Source organism: Stenella coeruleoalba (assembly GCF_951394435.1).
Source record: "Stenella coeruleoalba genome assembly, chromosome: 9".
Taxonomy (NCBI): Eukaryota; Metazoa; Chordata; class Mammalia; order Artiodactyla; family Delphinidae; genus Stenella; species Stenella coeruleoalba.
The window spans coordinates 29,278,882-29,298,888 of record NC_137155.1 but is presented as its reverse complement, the minus strand read 5'-3'; the positions used below and the strand labels follow the sequence as shown (position 1 = coordinate 29,298,888).

Here is a 20,007-nt window from a genome sequence, read left to right as displayed (position 1 = left end):
TCTGTATCTTGTACTAACTTTCTGGGTTGGTCCAGTATGTACCTAACTTTGAATTCTTCCTGCATTAACTCATTATATCTAAGGTTGCTATCATTTCTCTCTTTACAGAAACCCAAGCTAGGATTCAGAGAAGTTAAGTAATTGGTTTGAGTTGGCTGGAAGAGAGGGAGAACTTAAAAGGTAAGTTTTGCCTGAATTGGTGGGGAGTTTAGAAGCTTGAAGATCTTAGTTGATATTAATATGGCATTACTCTTGCTCACAGTCTGGAGAAGATTGATGACATTATAGACAGGTATGCTTAGAAAAAAGTATTGCACATTAACAAAAGAAACAAGAAAACATTCTCAGCATCTGTTTGCCACCTTACATTATTAACCCATTTTTTTCATTAAGCATTTCAAGTATTATTTGCGCATAGTTAAAACAATGGAGAAAAAGTTTCTCCCTCAATATTAGATGTTTCTAATGCATCCTAAGGACTGCCATGGGGAGTGTTTATGCACTTTTTAAGACTTACATTTTATAATGTATGTCATTTTGGGTCATTTCCCTCATCACCCAATCCCAGTTTTATTAGTTTTCCACTGCATATAGAATAAAATGTAAGCTCCTTTACATGAGCTAAAACACTCTTCTTGATCTGGCGCTGCCTGCTTCTTCCACTATTTCTGCCATTTCCTTTAACCGTATTTCACCTCACTGGCTTTGTGCTGTCTGAGGGTCTTGCATCAGATGGCTCTTCTGCCTGAAAGACTCTCCCCCGATCTTGTCTGGCATTCAGGTGTTACCTTAGATGATCCTACGCAGTTCGTCCGTTAGTCTGTTTTATTTTCTTATAAGTGTTGATCACTATCTGAAAGTATCTTATTTATGTACTTGCTTACTGTCTTTCTCCTCCATTCACAAATAAGCTGTATAAGAATAAGGACTTTGTCTTGTTCCTCAATGTTTCCACAATATCTTGAAGAAAAAAAAAAAACAGTGCCTGGCATATAACAGGGCATAATACATATTTGTTGAACGAAAGAATATGCCTTTCATACAGAGGAACAGACACACACACACACACACACACACTCTCTCTCTAAGAAATTTACAACAATGGGATCATGTTATCATTAAAAAAATTAATTCTGTGTCTTGGAGATTTTCCCAGAAAAACACACACAGATCTACCTAGTTCTTTTTTTACGGTTTAAAGATCTCCAGGATATAAAATTTAGTTAAAAATAAAAAAGCAAAGGGCATAATGTAATACTATTTTGTGGATGTACTGTGATTCGTTTATTTAGACCCCCATTGATGGATATTTAGGTTGATTCCAGGAGTTTGCCGTTTCAGAAATACAGAAATGAATATAATCACACTAGTGTCTTGGAGTACTTTTATCTCTCAATTTAAAAATTTTAATATTTCAGTTGCATACATAAGCAATATTTTATCAGAATCACCATATTATGTGACTGTTATTGCTGGCGGGAGGGAGATATTACTAATTAAAATTAATATCTAAGGATTTTCAAAGATTGATAGGATAATTAGGGAGAAAACTTCTTATTTATTTTAGCTCCAGATTTACTGTGTTATTATTATATGTGAGATGCCAATTTTTAAATGAATTTCCTGGAAAAGAAAAAAATATTTTCCTTATTGCTCTGACTTTTGAAATAAAATCAAGAATTGGTTAATTTCTCAAGTGTAAAATTCAGCAGTGCCCATGCTTGCTGACCCATGAGGAATTTGAAAAGTCTGGCTAATGCATTATTGATTGTACTTTTTCTATTAGTTCTAGAAAGTGGGCAGTCCTTGGGGTGGGGTGAAGGGTTCAGGGCCTAGGTGGATCATCCTGTGTGTTTCCTTCTCTGCTCCACCAGTCTTGTTAATCTAGTGATATCAGGTCACAAGGAACACTGCGCTTCTGTAGATCGAGTGTATGTGAGACTCGGGTCCGGTTAGCGCGCAGAACCAACTCCTGCCTCATCCCATGGATGCTTCCTTGAATTACAATTCATCTTTCACAGGAGGAGATGACAAGGTGGAGGACAGCTGGCCCATGGGCATTTATCTGATCCACGATAGCCTAGATCGGTGTTTCCCAGAGGGTTATGTTTGTACCTCTTTGGACCTCTGGACACATTCTAATTTATCAGTCTTTATTTTAAAAGCATTCATGGAAGCCTAAGCAGGGCCTCCCACCTGTTGTTCCCAACCCCAAACTATATCTTGACATGTCGCTACCCTCTGGGAAGCCACAAGTTACCGTAGCGAGAAGCAATAACCAGTTCTCTAAGACCTGGAAGGACCTGCCTTTCCTTGTTGGCAATTCCAGGTTTATTTACACACCCAACCCCAGGAAGAAAGAAGGCCAAAGAGCATCTGTGTGTGCCTTATGCTTTTAAATGCTTGACGAATGCTTATACTTTTAAGGGTGGCCAAATGAGTACTTTGAGCCTTACCAATCTGGTTTAGCAATTCCTCCTTCCTTGGGGAGAAGATAGGGGTTGGCATAAGGTGGTTGGAGTGGCAGATATATCTCCTCTTCTATATCTGGATTAAGTTTAAAAAGAGATTTTTTTTCCAAGTGGAAATGCTAGAACTCATTTAAGGAACAGAAGTTTGAAGATAGGGAATATTTTGAACCCACCTTAATCTGTGTACCTCACCCTTTTGTCTTTCTGAATTGCTTTAATGTAATATATATATATATGTAACACATATATAATGTATATATATTACATTAAATACATATGTATCTAATATTCATATATACCTTTTTCTTTCTTTTTCTTTAAGTAGATCTTGAGAAGTCCACATATAGATCTAAGTATATAACATGCTTGGTTATATGATGTCAGGAGTATTCTGATCTATCTTGGGCCTTTTTCCAGTGCTAATGGCTAAGGTTCCATGAACTGCCAGAACACCTCTGAAAGAAGATGAAGTCACTGGCTGAGACTCCCTTGCTCCCCACCCAGGCCAATATTTCAGAATTGTAGATGAAAATCACAGTGTAAGATTTTTTCTCACCCATTTTCTTATATCATGGTGTTTACTATGGGAGGTTTTAATGGTAATTAGTGTAGTATTGAACTTTGAGGATATAATGAAATGTGGACAGGTTTTTAACCTATGTATGAACCTTTGCAGGAATGTTTGCCTTTGAGCCAGGCTCGAGCATCTCATTATTTATTCCCATGATGCCAGTTGACTGAACTGCATAATAGTTCCAAAGATTCTGTCTGCCAGACTCTTGTCTATTTTCATAGTGTATTCAGAAGACTCTGAAAGGACCTGATACTTAGGAAGAAAGGGCTGGTTCAGTTAGTGGAGACTAGAGGCATTTGTTCATTTTCTGTTTGGGAAAATTGCCATTATTTCACCAAGATGTTGTAATAAAAAAAGCTACTTACTCATTAAATGATAATGTAGTGTTTTCCCTTCAAAATGGGAAGACTGAATATAATTTTTTCTAAAGAACCCATTATTAATGTTAATGATTTATAGGTCCCTTATTACTTTGCTTACCGCTGATGGGGCAGTGGTGAGGTCTGAAAGTCCAAAACTTTACCCCCATAATTATAGATATATTCCTTCCAATAATAACGGAAAAATTGTCTATAAACATAATTTTATAAGTTTGTAAATGTAATTTTATAGGTAGTTGAATCATAATTAGGGCTCTGATGAATTATTCTATTTTGTGTGTTTCCATTTTATTTTATCAAGTTTTTTTTTTTAAAGCTAGGTACATTTTTACTCTATTATTGAGTATATTTCACCTTAGAAAGGGATAGTCACAGCTCTTTTATCCTAGAAGGAAGGGAGTAAAGAGGTGAAAATTACAGGAAACAGGAGTAGATTGAGTTTTATGACCCTCCTTGTAACAAGGAGAACCTAGAGCATATAGTACAAGGAGGGAGCTACTCTTCCACGAAAGAGGCTATTTCTTGAGTCTGGTTTCAGATATCCCATCAGAAATAATGTCATGAGCATACATGAGCACAGTACATAGTGAATATATATCTTCTCTACAGGAATAAAATTTTACATCAAAGACATATTTTCGTGCTTAATTTTTGGTTCTATGCTCTATTTCAAAGCTCTGAAATGACTTTAAAATTATTTTTGACTAAAAGATTTAAAAGACAAATCGTGCATCTATTGAAGGTTAGAGTCAAAGAGTACGCCAGGCCCTGGGAAATCACTGCAGACAGTGGTAAAATAATTTCAGATCTACATCACAGCGTTCTTATGCTTTGACTAAAACTAGATTGAGAGATGGTGGCATAATGGGAGGGGAGAACAGGTATTGTAAAACTCGTCAAGGAGGCATCGATAATGGGACGGAAGTTTACTTTAAGAGGGGATATTTCATTCTCCTAACCTGAACATTCCAGAATAATGCTTTCTAGAGAATTTGCAAACAATTTATGAAGAATGACAACATTAAGGTGTCAATGGTGACAAAGCTTAATACAAATCAGCATGGTAAAGGTAGTTGAGTAAATATGGAATATCCTTTAATACACAAAACAAAATTCCATGAGGGTTACCATGTCTAATTTTATGTTGTCATGAAAGGATGACAATAAAAAAACAAATAACAAGGAGATAGGCCCATTTACTATTCTTTCTTAATTTTGTTGCTGTTCCTTCCTGCAAATCCCCTAAAAAAGTGAATGATACCACAGCATGGCTTGAGATGTCTCAAGCTTTGCATTTCTTTCTCTCATTCCTCTTTTTCCCTTGGGCCAACATTATTTAATATTCTAGTTGTTTACCCCTTGAGTTAATTATCATGGGTTACAGAGACCAAGTTGTCCTATCTGTTGCATATCATTAAGTGGCTTCATTGAAACGTTAAGTTAGGGCTTCCCTGGTGGCACAGTGGTTAAGAATCCGCCTGCCAATGCACGGAACACAGGTTCGAGCCCTGTTCCAGGAAGATCCCACATGCTGCAGAGCAACTAAGCCCATGCGCCACAACTACTGAGCCTGTGCTCTAGAGCCTGTGAGCCACAGCTACTGAGCCCAGCACCACAGCTACTGAAGCCTGCGCGCCTAGAGCCTGTGCTCCGCGGTGCGAAGCCACCTCAATGAGAAGCCCATCGGCACAACTAGAGACAGGCCGCGTGCAGCAACAAAGACCCAACGCAGCCAAAAATAAATAAGATAAATAAATTAAAAACAAACAAAATGTTAAATTATATTAGGTGAAAAACATTTGTCCGTTCTGCTCATTTATCTACCATCCTTGCTAACTCTCTTTATGAAAAACCATTTGTGCAAAGATCTTGATGAGGGAAGAGGAGAAAGTCTTATAGATTATAGATTTTGTAGAAACACAGTTGATCAACTCCACCATTGTTGGCTCAGAGTGAACCCCTTGGTACTCAAATGGAGTTTGAGTGAGATTATGGCCAGAGTTTCACTGCCTTGACCTTCATGGAAACTATGATCACACTGGCCAGGGAACATATACTAGTTTCCTATTAAGATCGTGTTTGTTAAGCATCTGTTAGAAAGTTACTGACTCAGCAGGAGTGCCTCTACAAAAGGGCTCCAAATTTATACTTTGTGTAATTGGGCGGTCAGCGCGTGGTCAGTCTCTGTGAGCGGCAGAAAAGGGTGGAAGTGAGGTTTGTTTGGAGGGTTATCTTCTGTGTCTGACCCTGGTCGGACTGGCTTTACTCTCTCTTTTTTTTTTTTTTTTTAACTCTCTTTTGATAGAGCTCTAGAATTGGGTTGGAAATCTATATCCATCATGCAGTAGAGTTTCTTGTTTCAGGGCTCTGATGTCAGAGAGATCTGGATATAAATCCTGGGTCCGCTGCTTACTAGCGGTGTGAACTCTAGGCGTCAGTTTCCATATTTGTATTACTTTTTAGACTTTTCGTAAGGATTACGTCATGTCTGTAAAAGCACTCAATTAAGGCTGGTCACTGTTACTTTAGTGACGTAAGGCAAAAGTAAAAATGCAAATCACGATGCTTCCATTTTTTCTTAAAGACTGGATATGAGCTATAGGGAGTGGAGGATGAGTGTGTGACTGGAGATAGCATTGGGGTACCCCTAGGATTTCCCATAGCTCCCGGGGTTCATGCTGCTCACTGGCTTTTCAACTCTTCTTTGCTTCCTTCTGTTCCAGAGCCTGAGTTGTAAGAGTCAGGAATAATGGACTGGTGAGTAGGCAATACAGAGGCACGTACAAATCCTCCAGCCTACGAGACATTTGCTTCTCAACAGACATAGATTTCATAGTCCAAATAGTCATAGCATTTTGTAGTCAAAAGGAAGCCAGAGGCTGTAAATCGATCCTGCTCATTGCTGAGTGCAGAGCAGAGATTCTGGGGTTAACTGTGTTGAGGCTTCTAAAGGATACCAGACTAAAGCAGATAGACAATTTAGTAAACATGGTGTTATAGGTTGGATTGTGTCCCCCCGCCCCCAGATTCATATGTTGAGGTCCTAAATCCCAGTACCTCAGAATGTGACTTTATTTGGAAATAGGGTGATTGCAGATGTAACTGATTAAAATAAGATGAGGTCATATTGAAGTAGGGTGGGCCCCTAATCCTATATGGCCAGTGTCCTTAAAAAAAGGGAAAATGTGGGGCTTCCCTGGTGGCGCAGTGGTTGAGAATCCACCTGCCGATGCAGGGGACACGGGTTCGTGCCCCGGTCCGGGAAGATCCCACGTGCCGCGGAGTGGCTGGGCCCGTGAGCCATGGCCGCTGAGCCTGCGCGTCTGGAGCCTGTGGTCCACAACGGGAGAGGCCACAGCAGTAAGAGGCCCGCATACCGCAAAAAAAAAAAAAAAAAAAAAAAAGGAAAATGTGGAGGCAGACATGGGCACAGGGAGAACACCATGAAGTCCTGAAAGCAGGTATTGGGGTCATGCAGCTATAAACCAAAGAGCACCAGAGATTCCAGCAAACCACAGGAAGCTAGGAGAGAGACATGGAACAGAGTCAGTAGTACAGCCCTCAGAAGGAACCAAGCCTGCCCACACCTTGATCTTGGACTTACAGCCTCCAGAACTATGATACAATAAATTTCATTTCAGCCAGCCAGTTTGTGGTACTTTGTTTTGACAGCACTAGTAAAATAATACACACAGGTAAAATTATTTCCATTTCTCTGAAACAGGGCTGGGACTAGGGTGAAGCAAATGAAGCACCTGCCTCAGGCACATTTAAGGGGCACTAAAAATACCCTTCAATAATGAATATGCATAACATCTTCATAACATCTTTAATGCAAAAAATCAATGCCAAACAGAACATCAAAACTTTAAATAAGGACGGGGAACAGTGGTAGCTTCGTCTTGAGCATATCAGAGCCTGGGGCAAAAGGAATGAAAAATTAATAATAAGATCATATCTTTATTTAAACTTTCGATATTTTGTTCATCGTGGATTTTTTGGATACTTTTGATGTTCTGAAATATTGCATAAAATATTATGTATCTTGATCTCTTAGGTTTTTGGCACCCCTTAAATTTTACATCTCACTTGCCTCACCCTAGTCCTTGCCCTGCCTCAAAACCATCCACTGAGGATAGGACTGTACTTGCAACACAGAGTAGGCTGAAACCTGTGTGATTCCCACATTCATCATTTTGTTTTTGGCCAGAGAAACGAAGAGTGCTTGCCAGATAGTTCCGCCTGTCTTTCATGTCATCTCGAACACAAAGATTAACATGAAATTCAATTTCTCAACTCCAGAGTGATTCCCTTGCTGTCACCCTTTCTTCAGTTCCACTTTATTCTCACATTAATTGTGGGCAGAACTTCAGTACCATTATTAATTCTGCTGTCTTTCTTGTCACCCATATCCAGTTGTTAAGTCAGGCTAATTCTTTCCCTATCTCCTAAGTAAAAAGGGCCTTATTGTGCTTTTGCAAAATAAATATTAAAGAATTCATTGAGATATAAGATTTCATATATTTTAATGGGTATAGAGAAGAGAGTAAAAGATTATCAGTAATTTCACCATCCAGAGATACCTTTTCTCAATATTGTAATGTACATTCTTCCAGACACTATACATTTGTGCTTGCAAATATGTTTTCAAAAATGGGATTATACTATATATGTTTTTTGGTAGTCTTCTTAACTTGTGAATTGCCTTGTGAATTGTGTACGTCTTTTCAGGTTCATAAATCCATGTGTAGAAAATAATTTTTAATGGTTTCATGGCATCCAAATAAGTGGATGTACCTTCATGTATTTAACCAATATCCTGTTATAGAACATTAGCTTATATCTACTTTTTATTACTATATACAACACCATGATGAATATCTCTATACATGTACTCTTAACTGATGATTTCTTTAGGCTAAGTTATTAGAAGTAAAGTTATTGGGCCAAAAATTTACAGATTTTATTATTTTATTCCTATTGCTAAATTAACAAAATTTTGCTTTTACCATTGGCTTATTGAAGTGCCTCTTTCTCCTAGGTCTCATTTGATGTTTTGAATATTTCACTTATTTTATGAATTTCCTATTCATGTACTTTATATATTCTCTCTTTTGGGTTGTTCATCTCTTTCAGAGTGGTTTTTTAAACACTTTTATTAAGGATATTGTGTGGATATTAAGTCCTAGTAATGTTATATACATATTGCTAATATTTTTCCAAGTTCACCAGTTGTCTTTTAACTTATGCTGTGTTTTACCCAACCAGAAATGTTGTTTTATGTAATCAAAAATGTCAATATTTTCCTTTATTTCTTACTTTGGAATCATACTCAGAAAATCCTTCTCCACCTCAGGACTATAAAAGAGTTTACCTAAATTTTCTTTTAGTACAGTCATAGTTTCATTTTTACAAGTACATTTTTAATACATTTAAAATCCATGTAAAGGTTCTGATGATTCTTCCCGTCACTTTCTTTCTAATCTTCCTGCTACTGACCTCTTTTGGGCCCTGTATGATTGTAGCCATCTCCTATTTCTTGTCTTTTTAAAAAATATGTATTATTCTTATGATCCTTTGGAAAAAAACATTCCAGAGACTGTCCATTGTTAGGAGAAAAAAAAAAAACAACCCCTCAGCGCCCTCCAGCCAATTCTATTTTTCTAATCTTGGTACTCAATCTTACCTCTCTACATGAGCTTTCTACTCAAGATGGGCTGAAATAATCCTTGTCTCCCAAATACATCTCCTTGCCTTGTATGCAGTTCTCTCCTCATGAAACGCCCTGCCCACACCCAAACCATTCTTTTTTTTTTAATAAGTGAATTTTTATTTTTTTATTTTTGGTTGTGCAGGGTCTTAGTTGCGGAAGGCTGGCTCCTTAGTTGCGGCTCTCGGGCTCCTTAGCTGTGGCATGCGAACTCTTAGTTCCCCAACCAGGGATCGAACCCACATCCCCTGCATTGGAAGGCGGATTCTTAACCACTGCACCACCAGGGAAGTCCCCCAAACCGTTCTTTAAGGCACCTCTAGGAAGTTGTTTCTGGGCACACTGTTCACAGAACCCCTTGCCTGTTTGTGAAACTCCTATATCGCTTATATGTTTGGGTCCTAGTTGTATGCTGGCTTGCTTTGTTATTTAACATTTTACTTGTGTGTTTTAAAGTCATAGATTTAAGGGTTTCAGAGTTGGGAGAGTCTCAAAATCTGTCATCCAATGTGTTATCTGACATCAAAACCCTTCTACAATATTCTTGCTAAATAGTCAATAAATTTCTATTTGATTACCTCCAATAATGGGGAACTCACTATATCACATGACTGAGCATGCCATTCCCAGTTACATCTTAATGATTAGGAAAATCTTTTCTTATTAAAAGCCCTCAAATCTGCCTTCTTGTGTCTTTTGCTCTTGGAGGGAGTTATGGAAAGAACAGTAAATGTAGGGTCTGGAAAAACTAGTTTTGAATTTTGACTCCACTCGCTAATTGTTTTGTGATCTTGGGCAGAATGCTCTACTTCTGTTGGGCTTCAGTTTCCTCACTTGTAAAAGACGGCTGATACCTACTTCATATTGTGGTAAGAATAGCATTAACTGAGAATTAAAGTAATTAAATGAGGACATATATGAAAGTCTCTGGCATAGATCTTAGCACTGAGTGTTTGATAAATATTTATTGAATTAGAATTTGATTTATCTTCCAGAGCCCTGCAGACAAAATCAGATCCTATAGGCTGATGTTATATATACTTTATGTAAGTCTTTTCTTCTCCATCTAATGTTTCCAAGTACTTGAGTTATTTTCTGATATCATGATTTCTTAGGTCATAATGTCCACCCTCCCCACTCTCCTGGTCACTCTCTTCTCAACATACTGCAGTTTTTCTGCATACCCCTTAAAGGATGGGATTCTGAACTCTGGCAGGCACCCCCAAAGTCACCCAGTCAGCATCCTATCATTCTATATATCAATTACAGTAGCTCTCGAACCTGGATACATATTAGAATCACCTGGAGAGTTTAAAAAAATACTGATGCCTCCCCAGCGCTTCTGTTTTAAAAGATCTTGAGTGACAACTGAGCACTGACACGCTTTAACAGCTGGTCGGGTGATTCTAATGTGCACAGGTCTATAAATTCCTTGAGAACAGATTTGCCATCTCTATTTGACATGCCTGGAGACAGAAATGTTTCAGAACCAGATTCCCCCACCCCCACCTTTTGAAAAGGTAAAATGGTGCATAAATCATTAATATGAAATAGGCTTTGTGGGTCTGGATCTTTCCCTTGCAGTCAAATACATAAATATTTTGACAATGACATACCTAAACATTCAAGTTGAGTGGAAACTGTAAAGGCCATAAATAGCCTTGTGTTAGCTGAGATCTAGTTTTGCAGCCAAATGAATTTTGGCACAAAATTTCAGAAGAAAATTGCAGTTTTGAGAACTTCCAAATTGTAGATAAGGGATTGTGGGTCAGTCTTTGGTGGTATCTTTTTACCATTTAGCCTGGTGTGCTGCCCAAACCTGTGAGTTTAACACATATTCGGTGAATGAATGAATGAGACAGACTTTTCTATGTGTTAACTCTAGAGGTATTAGTATATTTCCTAAAGTCAATTTTCCTCCAACAAAGAGTGCCTTTGGACCTTAAAACTTAAAATAATCTAATTTGAAAGTCACTGAAGGAGAATAAGAATCAGTTTGTTTTGTTTTTTGTCATCTCAGGATTTTTATACCAGAAATGTATTCATATCAAATGACTGAAGACAGATGGAGAGCTTTTCTTATATGGGATTGAAGTAAGTGAACCAGTAAATGTTTTTTGCCTATTATGTGCAAAGCATTATAACATATTCTGTAACAATTGAGAAACGGGTTAGAGCACAGCTGGAAAAATCTAAGTTGCAGTGAGAATCACAATGAAGGAATCTGAAGAATATTTTGACTTTGAATAACCGACATTGTAAGTCTAATGTTTAATCAACATTAAACAAGGTAGAATGGCAGGAGTTTACACATATAAACAGAATTAAACTAAGAATCAGCAAGCATCAATCAATTAACCAATCAGTCTCCAGTTCTCTTTGCTTTCAAAGTAGAAAGTCTCTGAAGAAATGAGATCTGTGTAGACATTTAGTGCAGACTGGGGTGCTCTCAGCCATTTAAGAGGAGACATTGGAGTGGCATTAAGATGGTGGTCTTTACTGAGTGGTTTTTACCAGGAGGAATCTATTTCCTAACTTAGACATTGTATTAATCAGGGTTCTCCAGTGAAACAGAACCAACAGGATGCATATATATTCTGATTATGTGTGTACAGAGATTTATTATAAGAATTTGGCTCACGCGGTTATGGAGGCTGGCAAGTTCAAAAATCTGCAGTGTAGGCTGGTGCACCCAAGACCCAGGAGAGCCAATGATGCAGATGAAGTCCAAACTCAGTCTGCTGGAGGATTCCCTTTTCCTTGGGAGGCGAGTGTTTTTGTTCTGTTCACGTCTTCAACTGATTGGATAAGGCCCGTCCACATTACGGAGGACAATCTGCTTTACTCAAAGTTCACCAATTTAAATATGAATCACATTCAAAAATACTCTTCAAGGTGATACATAAAATTAACCATCACAGATATTAATGCAGAACAACCTCTCCTCATCTCAATATTTAAGTTTAATTGGTTACAGTTAGATTTGACTATAGTTAGATTTTTTTTTCAGAGTCCCAAATGCATATTGCTTTATTTCATAGATTGGTTTCTTTTTTTTTTTTTAGATCTGCATGTGTCTACCAAGCTCCCAGGAGATGCCAGTGCTGCTGGTCTGAGGACCATACTTTGAGGACTCAGGGGCACTATTTCCTGCCTTCAGAGGGAAACAGTGTATAGCAGAGACAAAGGAATCTTTTCCTGAGTTCTGAGTTTCAAAAGTTTAGGTCTTTGGGGGAAAAGGGAAGAACTTAGGAAAAAATGTAAAGATTGGAGAGAAGTCATGATACCATTGGACTGGATTGCAAAGAAAATCAGTGTCCCTAAGAAGAACCCTTCTCCCTCCTACCCTCCCCCCACCCCCTGGTTGGGAGAAGCAGAACTCCAAGAGAAATGTGGGGAATCTGTGGGGAGTTATAAGATTCATTCATGCCAGGTAGGTGGGAATTTATAAAGGAAATTAATTAGCCTTACATCTTACACATGTAAGATGTGTTTCATAAGTTTTTTTTTTTAAACTATGTTAATGATTTGTTCCGTGCTTACTCTGTTCTAGGTAGGGGCCAGCCAACAGTTTTATGTTCTGTTCTAGGTAGGGGCCAGCCAACAGTTTTATGTACCCCATGAGCCATGGGGTAGCTACTTCTATTATCCACATTTTCAGCAGAGGTTCAGTGAGGTAAGGGGTGTCCTGCCTATCCCATGGTTAATAAGTAGAGGACCCAGGATTTCCGATGAGATTTTTGTGGGGATTAAATGAATTGATATTTGTATCTGTGAGCCAACTGTGCCTGGCCCATAGTAAATATTATATAAATGTTAGCAATTATTGTTACGATTCCTTGATTTTAGATTTTAGAAGATCCTCTCCCAGTTCTTTCTCTTCTACTGACAGAGCTAGAGTTTTCACCTCTTTCTACCCCTTCTGCCAAAAGACCTGAGACCTGTGTTCACTCCTTCTCTAGCAGAGCCAAGAGACTGGTGGAGAAAACTTCTGTATTCAACATGATGTGTAGGAAGTAAGAAGACAGGAGAAGCAGCTTTTCAGAATATGGAGAGAATTTGTGACACCAGTAGGGTGAAAAGAGGACTGTAGGTATTGTTGGAGAGAAGGGAGAGAGCACGGAATGTCAGAGCCCTGTGCTTGGCCTCCTTTCTCCAGATGCCCCAGCTAGCAAAGAGGCCTACCCCCTCTAAGTACAGCCATCCCTTGGTACCCCCTGGAGATTGGTTCCAGGACCCCTACGGATGCCAAAAATCCACTGATGCTCAAGTCCCTTATATAAAATGGCATTGTATTTGCATGTAACCTATGCATAACCTCCTATGTAATTTAAATAATCTCTAGGTCACTTACAATATCTAATACAATGTAAATGCTATACAAGAAGTTTCTGGTATGCAGCAAATTCAAGTTTTGCTTTTTCGAACTTTCTGGAATGTGTTTTCCCAAATATTTTCTATCCATGGCTGGTTGAATCTGTGCATGTGGAACCCTCAGATATGGAGGTCTGACTGTAGTGCAAAGGAATGAGGTAGTTGCATTGGAGGCTCAGTGAGCAATCCCGTATCCTTCACTCCCTTGTCCTCTACAGTTGGCACTTTTCACTTGAACCATTGAATAAAGAACTGCTGAAACTATCCTTAGGGTCTAGTGGTTGTATGCAGTTGACCCTTGAACAATATGGGTTTGAACTTTGCAGGTCCTCTTATAGGTGGATTTTTTTTCAATAGTAAATGCTACAGTACTATTCCTTCTGAGGTTGGTTGAATCCTCGGATGTGGAACTGGGGATATGTAGGCACTGCGGATAATGGAGTTACATAAGTCATACTTGGATAATGCAGTGCCCCTCAACCCTGTGTTGTTCAAGGGACAACTATATTTTGCTTGAGCACAGGCGGAAGAGGAGGTAACTGGAGCATGGGAGGTGGTAGGTCCTTTCTATATGGTCACTGGCAGACTATCAAGCATCAAGAGCAGGCACCTAAAGTCAACAACAGGCCAGAACAATGAGGAAGAGCTTTTCATTTTATATTCTTCACCTGGATAACTGAATACCGGTGTACCTGATAGACACATGTAGACAGATTTGCATGAACTAATGAATTCTACTTTTTGCGTAAGCCAGTTTGAGTTAGGTTTCTGTCATATCTAGCCACAAAGAATCCTGATTGGTCATGCCACAGAATTTGAGAAATTAATTTTTTTTTTCTGCTAAATACAAGGAACCTAAGGAACTGAAGAAGTAGTGGATTTCACTTCCCTGATTTTAACGGGCAAAGGCTCAGGCGGTATTCTGGATGGACTAATTAAAAATGAGAAGATGAATCAGGATTTTGACAGCAGAGTCATTCATGGAGGGTATTAGTATTTACACATATCTAAAACTCTGAATGTAAAGGTTGAATTGGAACTGAGGGTCAAAACTTCTTTTGTTTACCCTCATGGAAGTCTGCCTCTAAAGAGAGAGAATGTGCTGATCCTATTGGCATCATGCATTTCTAGTTATATGGCAATTTAAAAAACTGTATAACTAAGTGGGCATTTGGTTTTTAATGCTTCAGTCTTTTGAATTCATTAATATGAGTCTACCCTTGGGAGATGGCAGTATACCAGTTACTTAGCTATTGTCATTTCACTCCACATTTAACCTATTTCTAGTCTGCCCTGTGATGATGTAGCTGGGGCTTTGCAAACTACATTTCCCAGAATCCTTTGCCTGCCAGCTTCCTTGAGTAGCAGGCCTTTCAAAGAAATTGGAAGTTAGGAGGAGGAGAGAAGGGATTATCATCCTGTGGGCTTGCTATTCCCGTTAACAAGGCACCTACATGGGCATTTCATTCCAGGCTCCAGCTTCTTTGGGTATTTTGCTCCTTTGTCTGCTTAGAGATACCTGGAGCAGCCAGGCCTCCCTCCTCTGAGATTCTAGGCTCTGATAATCTAAACTCTCCTTTGTATTTCCCTAGCCTAAGGGGTGGTAGCTATACTTATTATCTCTGGGTTACCTCAGTGTTTCAGTGTTTTTGCCCTTTCAGCCCACCAACACCTGTGTAACCAATTCCTTATATAATATTGAATTCCCTCTTGAAATTTTACTTTGGTGTCTGTTTTCCTAACTAGATCCCAACATGTAGTAATAGAAATGGTCCCAGGAAACATATCCTAAAAGGTGGAATTCTGGAGCTGGTTCAATTATGTTCTTGGCCTTGAATTACTTCTTAATGCCTTGGCAATAGAAAATGAGTTGTTAATAGTCCATGACATGCACTAGTATCATGATTAATTAAATGATCTCTTGTGGTTGACTATGAAGAAGTGTTTGCTGAAGCAAACATCTTGGATACCAAGTGGCTGTCATACATATCTTTTTGGCTGTAGTGAAAACTATGAAATCTAGAAGGTAGGGTAACTCCTTGATTGAACTGATGAGCTTACTGAGAGAAAATGATAAATTCAGACCTTTTAACTCTCAACTAGACACTGCTGGGAGATTCAGAGAGTTTCTATAGCCACCCTAGAAGAGCCTTTTACTTTCTGTAGCCACGAAGCTGACTTTGCTGACGATCAGACCATAATTTAATTGGTTGCAGAATTACAATAAAAGCTGGATTTATAAAGTGCCAATCTGTTACTTGAAAGCTAAGACATTGATTGGGAAGGAGTGGGACCTGGAGTGGGGTACCTGTATGAATTCAGATGGAGCAGAGAGTCTGGAACCCCTGAGTTTTTCTGAGCCTCCCTTGCCTCCTGCTGTAACTGAGGAAACTGGCTTTCCCTTATTCCAAGGTCCTGTAATAACCTCACCTAAGTTGGTTGCAGTAACAAAGGAGGCCTAGCCTTGTCAAGACCCACCAGCACCATCTCTGATGACCTCAAGTCAGAACAAGTACAGGGTATGAGTACAAGGAGAGTGTAGCTGTTACTGAACTCAGGTCTGGCTGCTTGCTGCTTGAAAATCAATACCCAAGAGAGAGGCAAATGTTGGTAGAAAGGAAAGTTGCTTTTAATCAGAATGCTGACAATCCGAGGAGATGGTGGACTCAGTGTCCCCCAAAAGCCATCTCCGAAGATTCTGTTCAGCCATGAAAGCTATTAAAGAGAAAGACGGAAGTAACCTCAGTTAATCATTGAGGTAGGGGGTCAGAGTCATCACCATCTCCCACCGCGTGCAGGCTTGCGTGCAGGCTTGCCGACTACTTGTGATCTTTAGATGCTATCTTGTTCACACAGTTTATTCACGAGATTACCGAAGGGGAAGCTAGGGAAGAGACCTGGTCATCTGTTAATTACTTATTCTTCATTTCTACTTCTTTGATCTATGGAAAGACCAACAAGTTAGGCAAAGTATTGTGTGATCAAAAGGTTTGAAAGGGGGCTTCCCTGGTGGCGCAGTGGTTGAGAGTCCATCTGCCGATGCAGGGGACGCGGGTTCGTGCCCGGGTCTGGGAAGATCCCACGTGCCGCAGAGCGGCTGGGCCCGTGAGCCATGGCCGCTGAGCCTGCGCGTCTGGAGCCTGTGCTCCGCAACGGGAGAGGCCACAACAGTGAGAGGCCCGCGTACCACAAAAAAAAAAAAAGATTTGAAAGGTGTGCTAGGGCCGGAGGTGAGTAGAGCATGGGGGCGCCTGGTTTAAGGTTAGTGACAAGACCAAGGGGCCTCCTGCAGAGAGCTCTTTCCTGTAAAGGGCACTTTCCTGCCAAAAGCTGCTTACATAGCTATGCTCAAAATAATTGCAAAATTTGCTATTATATACTGGCAGAAACTTGGTGAATTTATGTGGGAATGGATTTTCTGGTTGTTAGATTGAGATAGATGGACTATAACATTGGATTAGGCTAAGTATATTTATTTTTTATTTTATTTTTTATCTTTAAGTAGGTTTTTTTTTTTTACATCTTTATTGGAGTATAATTGCTTTACAATGGTGTGTTAGTTTCTGCTTTGTAACAAAGTGAATCAGTTATACATATGTTCGCATATCTCTTCCCTCTTGCATCTCCCTCCCTCCCACCCCCTCTATCCCACCCCTCCAGGCGGTCACAAAGCACCGAGCTGATCTCCCTGTGCTATGCGGCTGCTGCCCACTAGCTATCTACCTTACGTTTGGTAGTGTATATATGTCCATGCCTCTCTCTCGCTTTGTCACAGCTTACCCTTCCCGCTCCCCATATCCTCACGTCCATTCTCTAGTAGGTCTATGTCTTTATTCCTGTCTTACCCCTAGGTTCTTCATGACATTTTTTTTCTTAAATTCCATATATATGTGTTAGCATATGGTATTTGTCTTTCTCTTTCTGACTTACTGCACTCTGTATGACAAACTCTAGGTCTATCCACCTCATTACAAATAGCTCAATTTCGTTTTCTTTTATGGCTGAGTAATATTCCATTGTATATATGTGCCACATCTTCTTTATCCATTCATCCGATGATGGACACTTAGGTTGTTTCCATCTCCGGGCTATTGTAAATAGAGGTGCAATGAACATTTTGGTACATGACTCTTTTTGAATTATGGTTTTCTCAGGGTATATGCCCAGTAGTGGGATTGCTGGGTCATATGGTAGTTCTATTTGTAGTTTTTTAAGGAACCTCCGTACTGTTCTCCACAGTGGCTGTATCAATTTACATTCCCACGAGCAGTGCAAGAGTGTTCCCTTTTCTCCCCACCCTCTCCAGCATTTATTGTTTCTAGATTTTTTGATGATGGCCATTCTGACTGGTGTGAGATGATATCTCATTGTAGTTTTGCTTTGCATTTCTCTAATGATTAGTGATGTTGAGCATTCTTTCATGTGTTTGTTGGCAATCTGTATATCTTCTTTGGAGAAATGTCTATTTAGGTCTTCTGCCCATTTTTGGATTAGGTTGTTTGTTTTTTTGTTATTGAGCTGCATGAGCTGCTTATAAATTTTGGAGATTAATCCTTTGTCAGTTGCTTCATTTGCAAATATTTTCTCCCATTCTGAGGGTTGTCTTTTTGTCTTGTTTATGATTTCCTTTGCTGTGCAAAAGCTTTGAAGTTTCATTAGGTCGCATTTGTTTATTTTTGTTTTTATTTCCATTTCTCTAGGAGGTGGGTCAAAAAGGATCTTGCTGTGATTTATGTCATAGAATGTTCTGCCTATGTTTTCCTCTAAGAGTTTGATAGTTTCTGGCCTTACATTTAGCTCTCTAATCCATTTTGAGTTTTTTTTTGTGTATGGTGTTAGGGAGTGTTCTAATTTCATACTTTTACATGTACCTGTCCAGTTTTCCCAGCACCACTTATTGAAGAGGCTGTTCTTTCTCCACTGTACATTCCTGCCTCCTTTATCAAAGATAAGTTGACCATATGTGCGTGGGTTTATCTCTGGGCTTTCTATCCTGTTCCATTGATCTATCTTTCTGTTTTTGTGCCAGTACCATACTGTCTTGATTACTGTAGCTTTGTAGTATAGTCTGAAGTCAGGGATAGGCTAAGTTTATTGATATGAATTCACAGGGAGTCTGGATTTAATGCATTGGTTCAAGCAACTGGAAGTGGCTGTAACAGTTTGCTTGGTTGATTGAATGAAACTTGGACTCAGTGGTTGTCTACATTCGTTGAGGTTGAGATGCCAGAATTTCCAAGTCTAATGTTAAGGAAGAAATTCAAAGTTTTAGGGAGGTGGGAACTTTGGAGTGGATTAATCATATGCAGTCTTATACTGCCCTGCTTCCTCCACTGTAATGTTAGAGAAAGCCCAGCGATTACTCCCTTCACTAAGACATTAAGAAATATATTAGTGAGAGAAGCTCCAACATCTATAAAAATAGCTGTGTGACTGTGATGGCTGTTCTCTGGAGGCTAGGGATGAGGGATTCAGAATGCTTTGACACACTTTACACAGGAAAACACTCAGGGCCCCCCCAAATTTAAGTTTGTTGGGAGTAGATGTAGAACAAGAGCCCGTGTATATTGATTTCCGGTCTGAGACTTCTTTATTAAACTTCATTTAGGCCAAAATTCATCGCATGGTTTTGGTGTGTACTTCAAGGCACAAGACCACTTTGATTTTACACATTTATATCCATGCATACTTGTTTTCTCTCTCACATTTGACCCATGGGTAGAAAATCAAGAGACAATCCCATAACATGCAAACACAAAAATTGCAGTCCATTACAGTAACTCTGCTGCATGCACGTTTATGCTGCTTTCAAACTCCAAAGGCAGAGTTGAGCAGTTGCAACAGAAACCTTATGACCTGCAAAGCCTAAAATGTTTACTCTCTGGCCCTTTATGGAAAAAGTTTGCCCACCCCTGCTCCAAAAATGAAAACATTGCAGATAAAGCTTAAGTTCTTCATGATCACCCTTCTTTTTGTCAATCTAAATTCAATAATATTATGTTTTCATGTTGGTAGATTACTTGTAGATTTAAATAATCTATGATTTCTCTGTCATTAGGAAAGATGGGGCAAAGTTCTCAGAAGACAGAGCAGAATGACTGTCTCCTAAAGAAAGGTAGGCTACTTGGTCTCCCTTTTCACAGCATATTTTAAGGATTATAATTACTACAGGGAACTTTTACAGTTCACTGATGCACAGTTGCCTCCTGATGATTAAGAGGTGACTTTATTTTTTCAACTACTGACATTCACTACATTAAAAAACAAACAAACCTTTCCTCACTAATTTTTTAAGGCCTGATAATTTGTCAGATTTAATACATATTCATTATGTAAAATTGGAAAAATATAAAAAAGTAGAAAGAAAAAACATATAACTCTCTAGACCAACCACCTAAAGACAACCATTGTTAATTTGGTTTCTTTCTTAGCATTAATTTTAATTGAAAAATGCTCAATGAATAGAAAAATTGATGCTTCATTATTTTCTGGCTGTTT

The 20,007-nt window shown here is 39.1% G+C and overlaps 1 long non-coding RNA gene across 3 annotated transcripts in view; it reads left to right on the top strand.

The window, feature by feature from the left end:
* The window catches only part of LOC307191903, an 81,997-nt gene that overhangs the window by 56,112 nt on the left and 5,878 nt on the right, over window positions 1–20,007 (top strand). Inside the window, exons 2-6 of one of the 3 annotated variants that reach the window (XR_013829878.1) lie at window positions 109–180; window positions 11,156–11,229; window positions 12,201–12,568; window positions 13,098–13,224; window positions 19,568–19,624. This is a non-coding gene — a long non-coding RNA (uncharacterized lncRNA). Of the gene's footprint in view, window positions 1–108; window positions 181–10,130; window positions 10,182–11,155; window positions 11,230–12,200; window positions 12,569–13,097; window positions 17,612–19,567; window positions 19,625–20,007 lie in introns of those variants that run through there. The other 2 variants (XR_013829880.1, XR_013829879.1) reach the window with 2 other exon arrangements.